The following is a 15,812-nucleotide window of genomic DNA, read 5'->3' as shown; positions in this document are numbered from 1 at the left end:
TGATTCCCATACATTTGATTTTTTTCCTCCTCTACAAAGAGGCTTGTTTTACTATCCTCTAGCATAAACATTATCACTAACATAGACAGAGTTTGGGTCTTTTGAAATCTTGTGTTTTAGTAGTGTTTTTTCTATAAATCATAAATCATCTCATTCAACATTTGTGGAGCTGTCTATATCACCTTTATTGCTTTGATATTACTTTCATACTGGAGCCGTATGCTTGTGTGTGTATGTGAATCTTTTTTCCCCAAAAAGATAGATTTTTAAATGTCTATGTACTTTTTTATCTTCATGATTATTTCTAAACTTTGCCTATGTGGAGGAAGAAGAAGACAAGGAGACTGAAAGTGGCTGTCAAGCAGCCCATTTCCCCAAGTAAAAGATGCTGATAGACCAAAAAAGTACAGCATGAAAAATTTATAAAAAAATCTCTCAACATAGAAATGGGTAAATGATACCTCTCTTAATAAGTGCTGGGTTTTCATGCATATCTACAGCAGAGTCCTTCCATTGGCAAAATAAAGTTCAAAATGTTTTATGACCCACTATGGCTATAAAATAGTTACACTTGTTATTTCAATAGACTAAAAATCAGAAGTATACAAATACATGGTGAACATTGTAAAAGTAAATCGCACATGTGTTGACAAACCCCAAACATTATGTGCACGTAATAAAAACCATCTACAAAGCTAACAACAGAAAGTTGAGAATTGAAACCATTGATAAAAATATAAACAAATATTAAAAGATATGAAAGTAGAAACATGGCTTCATTGATTTACAGAGAAGTAAAATACACTTAATTGTACTATGGCTCATCACCAGTAACTCTGCTGTGTAATTTCAATGTCATTATAGAAACCCACACAATACAGCAAAATTCAGAATCCAGAAAGGATTGTGAATATTTCAGCTCTAAAGAACGACTACAGAATATGTTCATTTTTGGAGAAAACAAAATTAAAAAGGGGGTAGTAATGAACAGAGAATATAAAACTAAGAAACTCACCAAATTGAAATATATAGGAACTAGAAATTAAGCCCGCTGTAGAAAAAATACAGCGGGCACTAGCCATTCCCAGTGGCCCTGGCAATGTTCCCCCCCCGGATAGAACGTTCCCGCTCCTGGCTAGAGGCCTTCACAGGTGGACGGGCATGCGGAAGTCCCCCCCCCCCCAGGCCACATGCCTTTCCCAGTGGCTGGGAGTACGATCGCTGGCTCTGGGAGCCGGTGATTGCACTCCCACCTGCCAGGGAAGGCCTCCCCCCCCAGGCCACAGGCCTTTCCCGGCAGTCGGGCCTGGCTTCCCAGGGCTGGGGGGGGGGCAGGAGGCTTCGCCCAGCCTGCGCAGCCCTGGCGGGGGCTGGAAAGAAACAGGGCCACCGCATCCCTGCTCCTTTCCCCAGGGGGAAGGGAGCTCGGGCAGGAAAGGACCAGGTATGCCGCGTCTTCGATGTGGTGTCCCTGGTCCTTTCCCTAATCGGAGGAGAACCTGGCTGGAGGACTCAGCGTGTGGGCTGCCTTCTGTGTCTGCGCGGCGACTCCCTGGCTAGGCCAGGTGAGGCCGGGCCAAGCAGCCAATAGGGAGCTGAGCATTGCGCATTGGCCGCTTGGCCCTGGATGGACACTCAGAGGGGCCCTCTAAGTTTTTATGCCGGACAGGGCCTGCCCTTTCTCCTCCCATATTGCCCTTACTCTTTTATTACTACCGCTCTGCAAGAGCAGTTACAGATGCTGAAGAGAACATTGCCAGATCCAGTTTTGTATATTTGAGGATTATGCCCGGGGAAGACAATATTAGGGGTTTGGGACGGGGAAGAATTCAGTGAGGAAAGTGATGCCATAGGATTCACCCACCAAAGCTGCCATTTCCTCCAGGTGAACTGATCACTTTATTCTGGGAAATAATTCTGGGAAATAATTCGAGGAGACAGTTCTGAGAGAGCTCCAGCCTCCAGTCTGAGGTTGGTCACCCTAGCTGAAGATGACTTTGGCCATTATTATTAAATTTAGATCTGGAGTATTTAAGTGCATTCCCATAAACCTGCATAAGTCTTTTGAAGTCAGTAGTAACTTAAGCATGTGTAAATGTTTATTTATAGCATTTCCATGCCACCTTTCCACTGACTACAGTTTTCAGGGTGGCAAACCACACTCCTGATTTTGCAGATGTCTAAGGCACTGTGTTGTGGTGCATTCTCATGAATGTATTTGTCAAGATGCTTGCAAAACAAGGTATGAGGCACCTGGAGAGTCAGAAGAAGGGTAAAACCATTTTTCTACACTCCCCTTGGCTGGTTGGATGACCAGATGCTGTCTCTCTGGCCACCTGCCAGTACAAATAGCAGCCCCAGTCTATAGCTCAGCAGGTGAAAAGAAATAAGCAGAGAGGGAGGCGAGTAGGAGGGGAAGAAAATAAGATGAAAACAAGTGAGTGAAACAAGAATATTCTTCCTGCACTCATAATCCTTTCTGGTTCAACTCAAAAATCTCATTTCCGTTTACTTTCAGCATACTCTAAGGTTCATAAAAGCCACACTAACTGAGACCCAAGACAGAATGACTGTATTATTAAAGAACCCAAATCAAGTAGCCATAGAAAGCAAAAAAAGGTTTCAAAGTGTACAATGAATTTGAATGGAATATTTTATTAATTAAAAAACCTTTTAAAAGTGGATGTTTGTATTAAAAAGAGTTGCTTAATTATGTTTGTTAGTTAGAACTGTAGACTGAATGACCTTCCTTGCAGTGAAACACATTGCTCTCAGTCATGTATCTCCTTTAGGTTTGCCAGGCTCCTGCCAGAGGTTGAGGATCCTTGACCCCTCCACCCTGGCCCAAGACAACTGGCCAGCAGGGCACTACTCAGCAACAACAGGAGATGTTGTAGACCTGTGTCACTGGCAATATGCCTCCCTTTCAATAGAGGCCCAGGTCACTGGTGTAGCCCACACGGCATTTTTCTATCTTTGCTAGGTGAGCCTTTTAGTGCCCTTGTGTTGGGCACTATTGTGATCCACACAACGGTCACCTCCAGATCTGTAGGTGCTAATCTGAGGTGGTCCCTGGCCCCAGAGAAGCATGCCTGGCCTCTACCTGAGCCAGGGCTTTTCTGGTCCTGGCCCTGACCTGGTATAATGAGCTCCCAGATGAGCTGAGAGCCCTGAAGGAGTTGTCTCAGTTCCACAGGGCCTACAAAATAGAGCTCTTCCACCAGGTGGTTGGTTGAGGCCGGGACCAGGAACAATTGAGTCCCCTTATCCGGCCAATGCTCTGCCATTTTGTGAATTCCCTCCCTGTGATGATTGACTGTGGATGGGGAGGAATGGGATTATGCTGCTTCTTGTCTTTTATGTTATTAGGGTATTTGATTGGTTTTACTGGGGTTTTTATTCTGTTCTTCTGTTTTATGTGACCTGCCACAAGTCCATGGAGAGTGGTGGGATATAAATTTAAATAATAAATAAATAAGGCAATATCACTTCTGGTACACACTAGCAGTGGCATCTTAATGTCACTGGAAACATACGGATGCTCTTGTATTTGGTTAAAACCTGTATAGTAAAATGATTTCTAAAATGTGTTTTGGGGCAAATACCAGAACTTTCCTGTGTTACCAACTATGTGATGATATCACTTCTGCTTTGTGCCCAAAATGATGTCACTGTTTTACTGGTAATTCTGACCTAGGCCTTTCTTTGCTCCTGGTAAGTTCCATACTCTTTGCCAGTTCCAGGCATTACCTGGCAACCCTAATTTTCTTGCAAGTATCTGTTGTGTAAACCTAAGAATGGGGCCCTGAGTTAGTACCCTATTCCTGATTTGACAGCAAAAGGGAACATCACACTTAGTGACATCACAGTTGACAGCCAATCAATACCATGATGAGCCAGCTTTCGGAAATCTAAGTAGATAATGTCTACCAGATTACTAATATCCACATTCTTCTTAACCTTCTAAGAACTCCAGAAAGTTGGTGAGCAAAATTCATGCTGATTTCCTTTCAACATGTTTTATTCCTTTGGATAAGAATTCTGTTTCTAATAACAGTTTCTACTAACTTACCTGAAACAGGCTACCTGGTTTTTCAATTCTTGGGTCTCCTCTGGATTCCTTTTGTAAACAAATCAGTATACATATTCTATTCCTTGACAAACAAGTGGGTTCCTGATTAAAGCAAGCCTGAACTCTGACTAGAAGCTAAAATGACCAAACTGAGGTCATTGTACTTGGGTCACATTATGAGAAGATGACACACTGGAAAAGACAATAATGCTAGGAAAAGTTGAAGGCAACAGGGAAAAAAGGAAGACCCAGCATGAGATGGATTGACACAATCAAGGAAGCCACAGCCCTCAGTTTGTAAGACCTGTTAATGATAAACCATTTTTAAAACATTCTTTCATAGAGCCTTTCCACACAGTGGCCAACATTATGGGATGCCACCCGCCTACAACAGCATGAAAGCAAATCATGCATTTACCCCCTCCAAACAGGACAATACAGTAAAGTCTCCGTACTGCATCTTCCCCTCCCCACAGGCTGTGCAAGCAGCAAACATGCACACAAAACCATGGCTGGCCAGTGGAGGGCATGGCGAAGGTGGCAGACTCCCCCCCCCAATATCAAACAGCACAATTCTCCTGTTAGGTGTTCCTACCTCCATGCTGCCTTCCTGTTCTCTTTGGTCCACAGACCCCCATCCCATCTGCTGCTTCCCCCCCCCCCCGCTGCTCTGCCAGTCCATGCTAGTCCAGTCTCCCCCATCACTGGAAGGGAATGGAGGAAGGAGGGCGGGAGCAGGTGCGGCAAAGGCTAAAGCGTGTTTCCCCCTTCAAACCTTCTTGCTGCTGTTTGTGGGCAGGTTGTTTGCTGGGGGATTTCACTTTTTCAGGAAGTGAATCCACTTTGTGGGATTTCCCCCTGTCACGGATTAAAATGGCGGATATTGCGAGCTAGCCACCGGAGGTAGGTGACGTCATCTGGAGGGGCTGGAATATGCTGCTTAACCTTCGGTGGCTGGCATGCTACATTCCCCATGTGCAAAAATGCAATAGAGTGCCATAAGTCAGAAGAGACTTGAATAGTACACACGTTTGCACAATATATAACTAAAGCTTTGTATCCTTCTGTTTCAGACAAAGAACCACCATTCTCATCTTCCTTCTCAAGGTGTCGCAAAGCAATATCAAGCGCTCCCTGGGGAAATGACCATGACACCAACTCAGGATACAGTGCTGCATTCAATTGAAATGGAAAGCAGGAGAAGTTATCTTTGCGTATAAAGCTCTCCTGTTGAGTTAAAAATGCAGCCTTGGAAAAAAATTCCAGGGGAAGTATTTAAAATGTGCATAGTGCATGAAATTGCCTCACATTATGGGGAATACATGCCTTGTAGCAATTATGTCACTTATCCTTACACTAATTAAGTATTGATGCGTGAGTACTAAGTTGCAATGATGTTGTTAACTAATGTACATAAATATTCCCTTTAAACTGTAATTGCACTTTGCCATAAGTTAGAAGGAAGCACAATCAATTTGCAGATCTACATCTCAAGAATGGGAAACTCTTGTTGACGCCAGGATATACACTGCCAGGGATCGCTACTTTAGCTGAGGTGTTGGGACGGACAACATTTTTGTCATAAGGGCAAGGGTTTACAATCCTTTGATGAATATTTCCATATACTCTATGGGCAAAGACTCTGAGCTGAAACAACCCACTTCACTCACAGGACCTGGATACACCACACCAGAAAGATGTAATATGACTTCATCTGCAGCACCCTATTCTGTGTTTCACAGAATCACAGAATCACAGAGTGAGAAGGGGCCATACAGGCCATCTAGTCCAACCCTCTGCTGAACGCAGGATCAGCCCAAAGCATCCTAAAGCGTCCAAGAAAAGTGTGTATCCAACCTTTGCTTGAAGACTGCCAGTGAGGTGGAGTTCATCACCTCCTTAGGCAGCCTGTTCAGAAAACATCAGCTGTACTTCATTTCTGTCAAAGGAACTGGAATGAGCTGTGGAAAATTTGCACAGTTCTATCCATTTGCTCAGCTCAAGATTTATGATTACCTATAGTTAATGCAGTTTTGTTTTCCTAATATTAGAATGATATTTGCCACACTGAAACATGTACTATGGAAGAATGAAAGCCCAAGATATAAGAAAATATTTACTAGCTTTAAGCAGTGGCCTATTAGTTTTATTCAGTACAGCCTCTCCAATGGTGAACTGCTTTGTATACTTCAAGGAAAGTATATAAGGTTGTTCTAATGACAAACTCCTTATACTATTATCTACTTTTAGCTTCTGCCAGTTTATGAGCCAGTTCATACTTGCTCCATCAGAGCAATTCTGTATACAGGATCACAAGAGGAAAATGGCACCTAGCTATGACCCATAGCAATACTGGGAAAAAGTTTGGCTTTGGTTGTGAAAAAGATTTTTGTTATCCGGTTCATCCACAGGAAGGATGTGGCACAGAAAACAAGTTACTACTTTACACATTCTATGTAGGTCTACTCATCTCTGATCTGGAAATTTCAACTGGTGCAAAATGTGGCTGCTAGGGTCCTTACGAGGTCATCTTGGAAGACCTATTTCCAGCCTGTGTTGAGGCAGCTACACTGGCTACTGGTTAGCTTCCGGATCTTACCTTTAAGCCCATGCATGGCCTGGGCCTGCCTATCTGAGGGAGTGCTTATCTCCTTATTCAACTTATGTTCCTTATCTCCTTACGCCCATTTTGCTTCTTATGCTCTTCGCAGGGCTCTTCGCTCGGCGGGTTTGAATCAGTTGGTTGTCCCTGGACCCTGGGAAGCACACCTGGCCTTGATCTGAACCTAAAGGCCCAGAAGAATGTTGTGACTTTGTGCAAACCTTGTCAGCTGTATTCCAATATTTGTATTAATATTCTGGGGCTATGGCTCAGTGGCAGGGTGCCTGCTTTGCATGCAGAATGTCTCAGGTTCAAGTCCCTGGGTTATCCAGTTAAAAGGATTAGCGTGTTGTGAAAAAAACCTCTTTCTGAGATCTTATAGAGCTGCTGCAAGTCTGAGATTGGTCTGACTCAATAAAAGGCAGGTTCATGTGTACTTATGGCTACTGCCAAACCAGCCAATCAGGAAATTATCATGTGGCTGTGTGTGGATGCTGTGACACAGTTTACTAATGTAACAGGATGAACTTTCGCTTATATATTCCTACTATTATGATGGTCAGTTCTTAGTCTGATGAAGAGAGCTTGCACTCGAAAGCTCACACCTTGAATAAATCTTTGTTGGTCTTGAAAATGCGACTAGATTTTATCGTGCTATTTCAGACCAACACGACTACTCATTTGAATGAGTTGAGACAGGTAGTTTTAGTAGTACCACCTACTCCTTGCATCTGAGAAGCTGTTTTTTTTTGTACACAGCGGGTAAAGCTAAAATAGCGGAGTCAAGATAGAAAATCAAAACAAGACTGTGTAAATCTCAAATCCACTTGGGACAACATATCCCCAGCAGTTTATGGGAACAAGACTCAAAGTGAACACAGTGTGTAGATGTCTGATCTCGCAGGGGTTTCAGCTGACAGCAATCAATGTTTGAAAAAGAAACAAGCATAATTCAGAAAGGATAACATCTATTAATAAGAACACACTCGAACAAAAGTATGATATTTCAACTAGACAAATACAATAATAATGGAACAAAACCAAAACTATGAATTGTAGGTAATAATTTGAATGCCCCAAAGCAAAAAAACAAAACAAAGACAAAACAAAAAAACAAATGTTGAGTGCTCAGCGACTAACACTATTATCATTTTTACCCCAGTGCTAAAACATTAAATGAGTACCCAGCTTGCTGGGGGTTAAGAGGTAATGACTGGGGAAGGCACTGGCAAACCACCCCGTATTGAGTCTGCCATGAAAACGCTGGCGGGCGTCACCCCAAGGGTCAGACATGACTCGGTGCTTGCACAGGGGATACCTTTACCTTTACCTTTAAAACATTAATTAATAATGGAAACAAAGTTATATTTAGACTAGAAACTGGGTAATCTATTCTTGGATCTTCACAGTAATTTAAGGGCATAGTCGCCACATGTGGGCATAATTCAGCCTGTGGCACTAGAGGAGGAGAGGGAGTTATGGACCCATAAGGCTGTTATTAGCTCTGGAAGAGAAAGGGATAAGACCCCACTCTTTGCTGATCTTTCGGGTTTTCTTCTATGGGTACAAACAACAGGATATTGTGTGTGGACCCTTTGTAATTAATCTCAGAGTCATTTCACATATTACATAGCAGCAAGCCAAGGTTTGCTACTAAGTACACGTTCAACAGTAGCCAAAATCAACAATATCTTTTGACAAGAATGCCTGGATGATATACATATTCATAAAATGTGGTTATTAAAATTCTACACTTACTTCCCATCACCAGATGTTGCCTGAGAGAATTGGGCCTGATCAAGATGGCATTCTGTTTTCTTCAGGTCAATGTAAGCATCTAGGTACAAAGAGATTGAAGTGGTGCCACTTTATATAGTGCTGATGGAGGTGCCAGAGAGACACCTCCATCACAATAACAACTGCAATTTCCCTCTACTGAAACCTGTTGGCAATGGATCCAATATCCAATTTGTATTTTGTATTTTCTGTCCTCTGTGTGATGCTTCTTCTTCTTCCAAGCTAGTGTATAATAATGCTTTGTTTTCAACCTGTCAGGTTAGATTAAAATGGAATGACAGCAACAACACTTTTGCACGCACATGTTCAAGCTGCTTGCTGTACTATACTTGCTGGCTTCTGTTCCAAATGCTTTGCTTCATCTTCTCCACCAAGTTGTGAAGACTTTTCTCAGAAAATATCTGAGAAACAAAGGTTACATCCATTAGATTTAGGGCTAGTCAGTGGTTCACATGGTTGTGGGTATGCTGTGGATCAGCACTGAGATTGCTGTATCAAGTTTAATCATATATAGTGACAAGAGCATCTTATCGCACACTTATGAGGGCATATGAGATGGCAGTGAAAGCAGCAAAGCATGACTTCGTTGCTGCGGAAATTTTGTCCGCTAGCTCTCGCCCAGCTATATTATTTAGGGTAGTTCGGTCGCTCACCGTCCTAATAAATAATATATATTATTTATTAGATTTATTCCTCGCCTGTCTCCGGTGAGGTATCTATCTATCCGTCTGTCCGTCCGTCCGTCCATCCATCCATCCATCCATCCATCCATCCATCCATCCATCCATCCACAATAAAAAAGTGTTTTTGGAAAACCCGTGACACCAGAAGGATTCTAAGTAGACCTTCTTATCAAGGACAAGTGACAGGTGGTACAAGACATCAGAATTATGGGGAAAACATGAACAAATCCAGCCCCCCCCCAAATAACAAACCCCTGAACATAGTTAAATTACTAATTCAACACTCCAATTATTTCTAAAAATAGATCTTAAGACATAGTGGAAAATTGGGCCAGTCAGCTTGACACCAGCCGTTTAAGATTCAGTTTTAAAGGATCAAATGCTTAGTACATTTAAGAAGCACAGCATGATAAGAGACAATTAGTGCAGCATCAGGCCTAATGTAATGAGGGCTGAGCAATTAGAAGGACTACTATAAAATTTTGCAGTGAAAAACATGATATGATGCAAAATGCAGCTGTTTGAGTAACTGGTTCACCAATGAACAGACTGAAAAAAATCTAGCAAGTTGAAAGCGTGGGTGGTGAAAGTTAAGCAGAAGAGCAAAAGACCTCAGTGGATTTGCCCCTTTCGCAAATATGAGTCTGAGATGGACCAGAAAGCATTGCAGATTCCTTATAGCAGCACAAGCTTTACAAGGTCATCTGTGACAGAACTGATCTTGCATCTCAAAGGTAGTAAATATATAGCAAAAAAATTAAAAAGAGTAATTTGTTTCCAAGGAAAGATATAAAACCAGACACAGCAAAAATCCATTTTTAGAGATATCAGAACCCAAAGATTAATATGGTGAATTTCATCTGGGAATGATGACTGAAGGACTGGTTGAACAGTAGTGTGGTGGCTCCTTCTCCTGTCCTACCACTCCACTGATTAAAGCATGAAGCCTTCCTAAAGCCTAAAGCTAATTTCCGTTTCTGCTATATTGTTTAAGATCACTGAAATTGTGTTATTTAGATTATTGTTGTTGTTGTATTTGTTTATGTTATATATTAATTCGTTCCATCTATCCCCCCATGTTGTATGTAAACCGCCCTGAGCCATATGGAAGGGCGGTATAGAAATCGATCGATCGATCAATCGATCAATCGATCAATCAATCAATCAATCAATCAATCAATCAATCAATCAATCAATCAATCAATCAATCAATCAACCAACCAACCAACCAACCAAACAAACAAACAAACTTTCCCCATTTCAATGGCTCTTCCTCCGGTGGAAGAGCCACTGAAATTGGAAAGGGCTCCTGAAGCTAGGGGAAATTTCCTTGGAAGGTAGTTAGAACCACTCCAGAATTGCTGAACATAACAAGCATTTTGGGTTGATCTAATTGTGGATTGTATAGTTCTGACATAATTTAGAATCTATTGAAATATATTACCAAATCTGTATCTGGTACCCCTAAAAGACTTAAAATCATTTAATTTGAGATACTCCAGAAATAAAGCATGTACTTATACAAGCGTTAGTCATGAGCCAATTAAAACAATTCCAATAGTTAAAAATTGTAATAATACAGTTGAGTATGATTTCCTCTGCTATAACTGTAGAATTTATGGGAGAGGAACAGAAGAACTGGATAATCTGTGGCAGGTAGGACTGGCAGCAAACAGAATGTCAGAGATACTTGCTGCTGGGCAACAGGTACTGGGGGAAGAAAAACACAAATGTCTGCAGTTCTTACTAACATGCCAAAAAGTCATAAACAATGCACAGCAGGTAGGATCAGCAGGAGATGGCACATCATACCTGCAGATGAACATGAGAATGAAAACTCTTATGAAAACTCTTACTTCCACCAAGAATACTCCTGTGTCTCAGAAGGGTACATGCACCACTGTCCTAGAGCACACCATGCGCCTAGAGTGCTTGTTGAAATGATGGGATCTCATTGCTGACCTTTTTAAATGAAGAGTTCTCCCTATAACATACCTTTCACAGGAAGTGAAGGCTAGAAGAAAAAGTATGGATACTTACAAGTTTCCTGTCTTCAGGCAAGGTTTTTATTTGCCATGACTAGTCTCCTTTCTGAGCTACCTTTAATAAGCATCAGAAAAACCATTATTTGAGGAGAACACAGATCTGTGGAGGGCAGGAGTGTTGATTAGCAGCCTCGAAAACAAAGTCCTGAGAAAGTGCTCTGTTGGTAATACTTAAATTAGTCCCTAGAAGGATTTTTTTTTAATTCTCTCTGCCTTGAATGTTCAGAGGAGGACATCTGGTTGCCCTCCATGACCATGGAAGCTGCTGCCTTCTGGTTCAGTTGACTGTTCAGATTGTGAGCAGCTTAATTAAATCTGACCACTTCTCCTCATGGATAATGATCAGTTCTTTCTGTTGCTCCTGTTACAGCACAACTTTCCCTCTCAATGACTTTATTCATTTCAGACAGGGACAGCAGGTGCCAGATGGCAAACTGATTCTGTGTGCTGTTGCACAAGGTTTCTTGCGCTCACCTTGCTCCCGAGTGTTTCAATGATGGGGAGGGGATGATTGCCTCGGTCTGCTCTAATAAGTTTTGGAGCAATGGAAGCTAGAGTATGTCACAGCTCTGGAGGAGCAGTTTAAAGGCTATGAAAGTTATTGCTGTCTCTATAAAAAGAGACTGCCAATAGCCTTTTGGATTTGGGAGAGAAGGGCGGGGGGATGGCTTTTGTGTCTCCTTTATATCAGCTCCTAGTTTGAACAAGGATATTTTCTCTGGGTTTGACTTCAATTTAGCTAAGGAACTATAGTCTCAAGGTTAATTATAGCCAATGTTTTTTGAAAACCCAAAAGCAACCTCTGTGCAAATTGTCTGATGTTATCAGCATTGGGATGGATTTTGTAATGGCCACTAGAAGGTGCATTTTGCATTTATCTTTAATTCCCCCCCCCCCCCGCTCTTCCCCCGTTAAGAGCAACTGGAAAAGGGGAGGAAAAATGATCACTTTTCTCACTGGAATTGTAAATTACATGAAAAGCGACATTGAAGCCTGAATAGACAAAGACTTTGTTTATTTATTGCCAGGAGAGACCCATTAGGATGCAGCACTGTGTTTCCATGGTATCGCAGAGACATAAACAGAAAACACAGCCTAATGCATTCAGTTACAGATTTTAAAGTCTAATGCACAATCTAAATATATATCACATATAACCACTATTTATTTAATCTACAGTATGTACTGCTTGGTGACTAGCGAACTATTCCTGAGCTCTAATCCATTTATAAACTTAGAGTCAAACTAGAAGAGATGTAGGAAGATCAACCGCTCTGCAGCATCTTAAAAAGAAAAATCAAATACTGTTATGGGGTGAGAGTAGGGAATGGGAATCATGTCTGTGGCCTGGGGGGAAGGGATTTTGTAACCCTTTCCCTCGGCACTGTTTGTCGATCTAAAGTGTTATTTGCCCCATGGGGAATGTACTCTGTAAGACAAATAATTCCAGGATATTAATGCCAGGATGGTAGTGGCTAGAATATCAGAGTAAGATCCTGGAGACCCCAGTTCCGTACTCTGCCATGCAAGCTTGGCCAGTCACACACTCTCAGTCGCACAGGAGAGAAGAATGGAACATGCCATTTCAGGTTTGCCTTGGGGAGAAAGGTGAGGTATAAGTGAAGTGAATGAATGAATGAATGAATGAATGAATGAATGAAGTAACTGGCATCTCTTGATAGGTTGTGGGATGTACCACCTTTACAAATATCCAGACTTAAGGAAAGGTTCTTCTAAATCTTCTAACCTTACAGTACAAACATCAAAATAGAAATAATAATTATCTGGCAGTTCTGTGCTTCATAAGGAAAAGGGATAAAGAAGCAGATCTACATCTAAATATCTCAATGTGTGAATAGGGAGGAAAGGGGAGGCATAATGTTGCAATCTGTAAAACAGTAATCTTATTTGATTCTTGCTTGTTTACATAACTTTGGTTATAGAATAGCATTAAATTAACATTTTTACCATACACTGAATTTTATGGTTGCACAAATTCCTTCTTAGCAGTTTTCACTGCAATTTCAAAAGCATTCATAAGCTTCTTAAAAGATGTTCTTGTCTCTTCAACACAAGTCTTCCTCCAGATTGAAGCATCAGGGGTTTTTGGATCCCACAGAATATTTTGGAAAACAAATTGGATCCATGAGTCTCCATAATCTGCTCCTCACTTATAAAGGGAGGGGGCAGTATATCAATCTGAGCCTTCAGAGAATATTGGTCTGACTATGGGACTCCAGTTGAGATTTGTCCCCATCCCAAAGTTCAAGTCCAGGGTGTTACTTGCTTGATGTTTGGGACTAGCAACAAACTGGGAGAGTCCTAGGTCCATTCTGCACATGTTGGGTAATACACTTTCAATGCACTTTAGAAGTAGATTATCCTGTTCTGCATAGGAAAATCCAGCTGCAAAAGCACATGGAAAGTGCATTATCCAATGTGTGCGGAATAGGCCCTAGTGTTGCCATGGCTGACACTGGTCCAAGATCTGCAAGACGTCAGTCTTCTCTGCATGGATATTGAAATCCCCCAAAATTAATAATTTGGAGAACTGCATAGGACACCCAGTGACTAACTCCAAGAAGCTTAGCAGGGCACCTGTGAGTGTGTTAGGTGATTGGTACACCAGGAAGATGGCCAAATTCTCTACTGCGCTATACACGAGATCCACACATTCAATTTCTGGGATTGTTGGGACAGGGAGCACCTGAAAGGACAAAGATTCTCAGATCAACATTGCAACTTCCCATCCTCTTGTTTGGGATTGGTAAAGGACTTAAAACATGGGTAGTGCAAGTTGTCGCAGAATGACTGTTTTGCCTTCCTGCACCTAGGTCTCTGTCAAGCATGCCAGGTCCATGCCCCAACCTACAAATAAATCATGCAAGGTTGTTGTTATTTATGGACCTGGCATTGCACAACACCAAATGTAGGTGACAGGTTATCTTTCCTTACCCCTCCCCAGTGTCTCTCAGGATGAGAAAAGGGTCATGAACATTCCTGTATCTCCGGATCCTTCATTTTAACCACCTCCTTCCACTGCCATATTTCCCCTGTCCCCCAATTACTGGGAATCCTGGCCCTTGGCTAGCCTCACCACAATCTGTTTTTCTTCTTATTTGTTCCATCTCTTTATCACTACCCACATTACTATCTTAGTTCCTGCCCTGCCCTCACTCAGACAAGTAATACTGTTAATCTGAGAATGCCAGAGTTCAATCCAGAACTGAAGCAGCTGTAGAATACATTCTACAACACGTAACAATATTTTATTATTAGTAGTAGTAGTTGCATACCAAGAGTGAGGGTGCATTCTACCCCAGGTGCAACTTAAGGAAGGCCCTTGAAGCCAGAGTCATGATGTGTCTAGCTGAATGTCTTTCCTTTCATTTTTAAAATCTAATTCTCACTGCAGTCAGGGCACAAGAAGACGAGTTGGTTTTTATACCCCACTTTTCACTGCATGAAGGAGTCTCAAAGCGGCTTACAATCACTTCTCTTTCTCTTCCCACAACAGACACCCTGTGAGGGTGAGAAGTTAAGCAGGGATGATGAGGAAGCAGGCAATGGCAAACCACTTCTGATTGCCTCTTGCCTTGAAAACACTATGGAGTCACCACAGGTTGGCTGTGACTTGCCGGTAAAAAAAGAGGAGGAGTGATGTTAAAAACTGCACACTAAATATGGCATGGCACTGAGTTCTAGTAATCTGTAATGCTGAAAACTTAAATATGGTGCAATGAAAAGGCAACAAATTGTGGCTGCAGAGTTAAATCTAATGCAGAGATAATTCCAGAGAGGACAAAAATATAACTGAGCATGCACAAAATGCATTGGAATCCCACTATTGATTATATCAGGTTAGACTTGTTTGGAAGAGTAGTGAACAATCCCATTTCTGGTGACTTTGAGATAAGGGCCAAGACTTTGTGATTTGCAAACTCCCTGTTACTGGAATCGTTTCTGAATTCCAGATCTTGGCCCTGACAAAGGTGAAGCAAACCAAAGGACAAAGTGCTTCGGAGAGCATGTGCATCATAGCCATTCACTACTCCTCAGTTTTCATAGCCATTGTTCTGACATCTGGGCTTTTAGCTATGTGTAGATGTCATGTAGGTAAGCTTGAGCCCCCTCCTCTTATTTTTCCACTTGAAGCCCTAGATCCTTTGAAATGAACTGGATATCTAGTTGAAGACAGAGCTTCAGAGCCCCATCACTTAGCTTGTGTTTCATTTCTTCATATTGGCTCCTATCAGACATCTAACAGCTCAGGTGTCTTCTGAAGAGTGAGTAACAATACCACTGTCTGCACATCTAGTTCCTGAGGGCTTTGAGATCACACTAGTGCTTTTTTTGTCTCAGGGAGAAATGGTCTGACCTTGTGAACTGACCGAGTCTAAATAGACAAATGCTTTCACTTACTACAGGTTTGCCAAGTTTACAGAGAGCCCAGGTGTATGCAGGAGAATGACCCTGACACTGTCAGAGGAAAAATTACTTTAGCTGCAATAAACCATGTAGCTATTATTAACCTGCTTTCCAAATGAGATCTCCTGGATGCCGTTAGCTTTGTGCTGTCTGAAACTACGCCAGCTCATATAATATTGCTGGTT

At 41.9% G+C, this 15,812-nt stretch overlaps 1 long non-coding RNA gene across 3 annotated transcripts in view; it reads right to left on the bottom strand.

Moving 5' to 3' along the window:
* Window positions 1–15,812, bottom strand: part of LOC143841051 (uncharacterized) — a 56,150-nt gene that overhangs the window by 35,962 nt on the left and 4,376 nt on the right. For 2 of the 3 annotated variants that reach the window (XR_013232536.1, XR_013232538.1), the window contains exon 1: window positions 8,433–10,185. The exons of the other annotated variant lie outside the window; for it this stretch is intronic. This is a non-coding gene — a long non-coding RNA (uncharacterized LOC143841051). Of the gene's footprint in view, window positions 1–8,432; window positions 10,186–15,812 lie in introns of those variants that run through there. 3 annotated transcript variants of the gene reach the window in all.

This window comes from Paroedura picta, chromosome 7, assembly GCF_049243985.1.
Source record: "Paroedura picta isolate Pp20150507F chromosome 7, Ppicta_v3.0, whole genome shotgun sequence".
NCBI classification, from domain to species: domain Eukaryota; kingdom Metazoa; phylum Chordata; class Lepidosauria; order Squamata; family Gekkonidae; genus Paroedura; species Paroedura picta.
The sequence above is the reverse complement of the archived record's forward strand: the minus strand, read 5'-3'. Positions and strand labels throughout refer to the sequence as shown.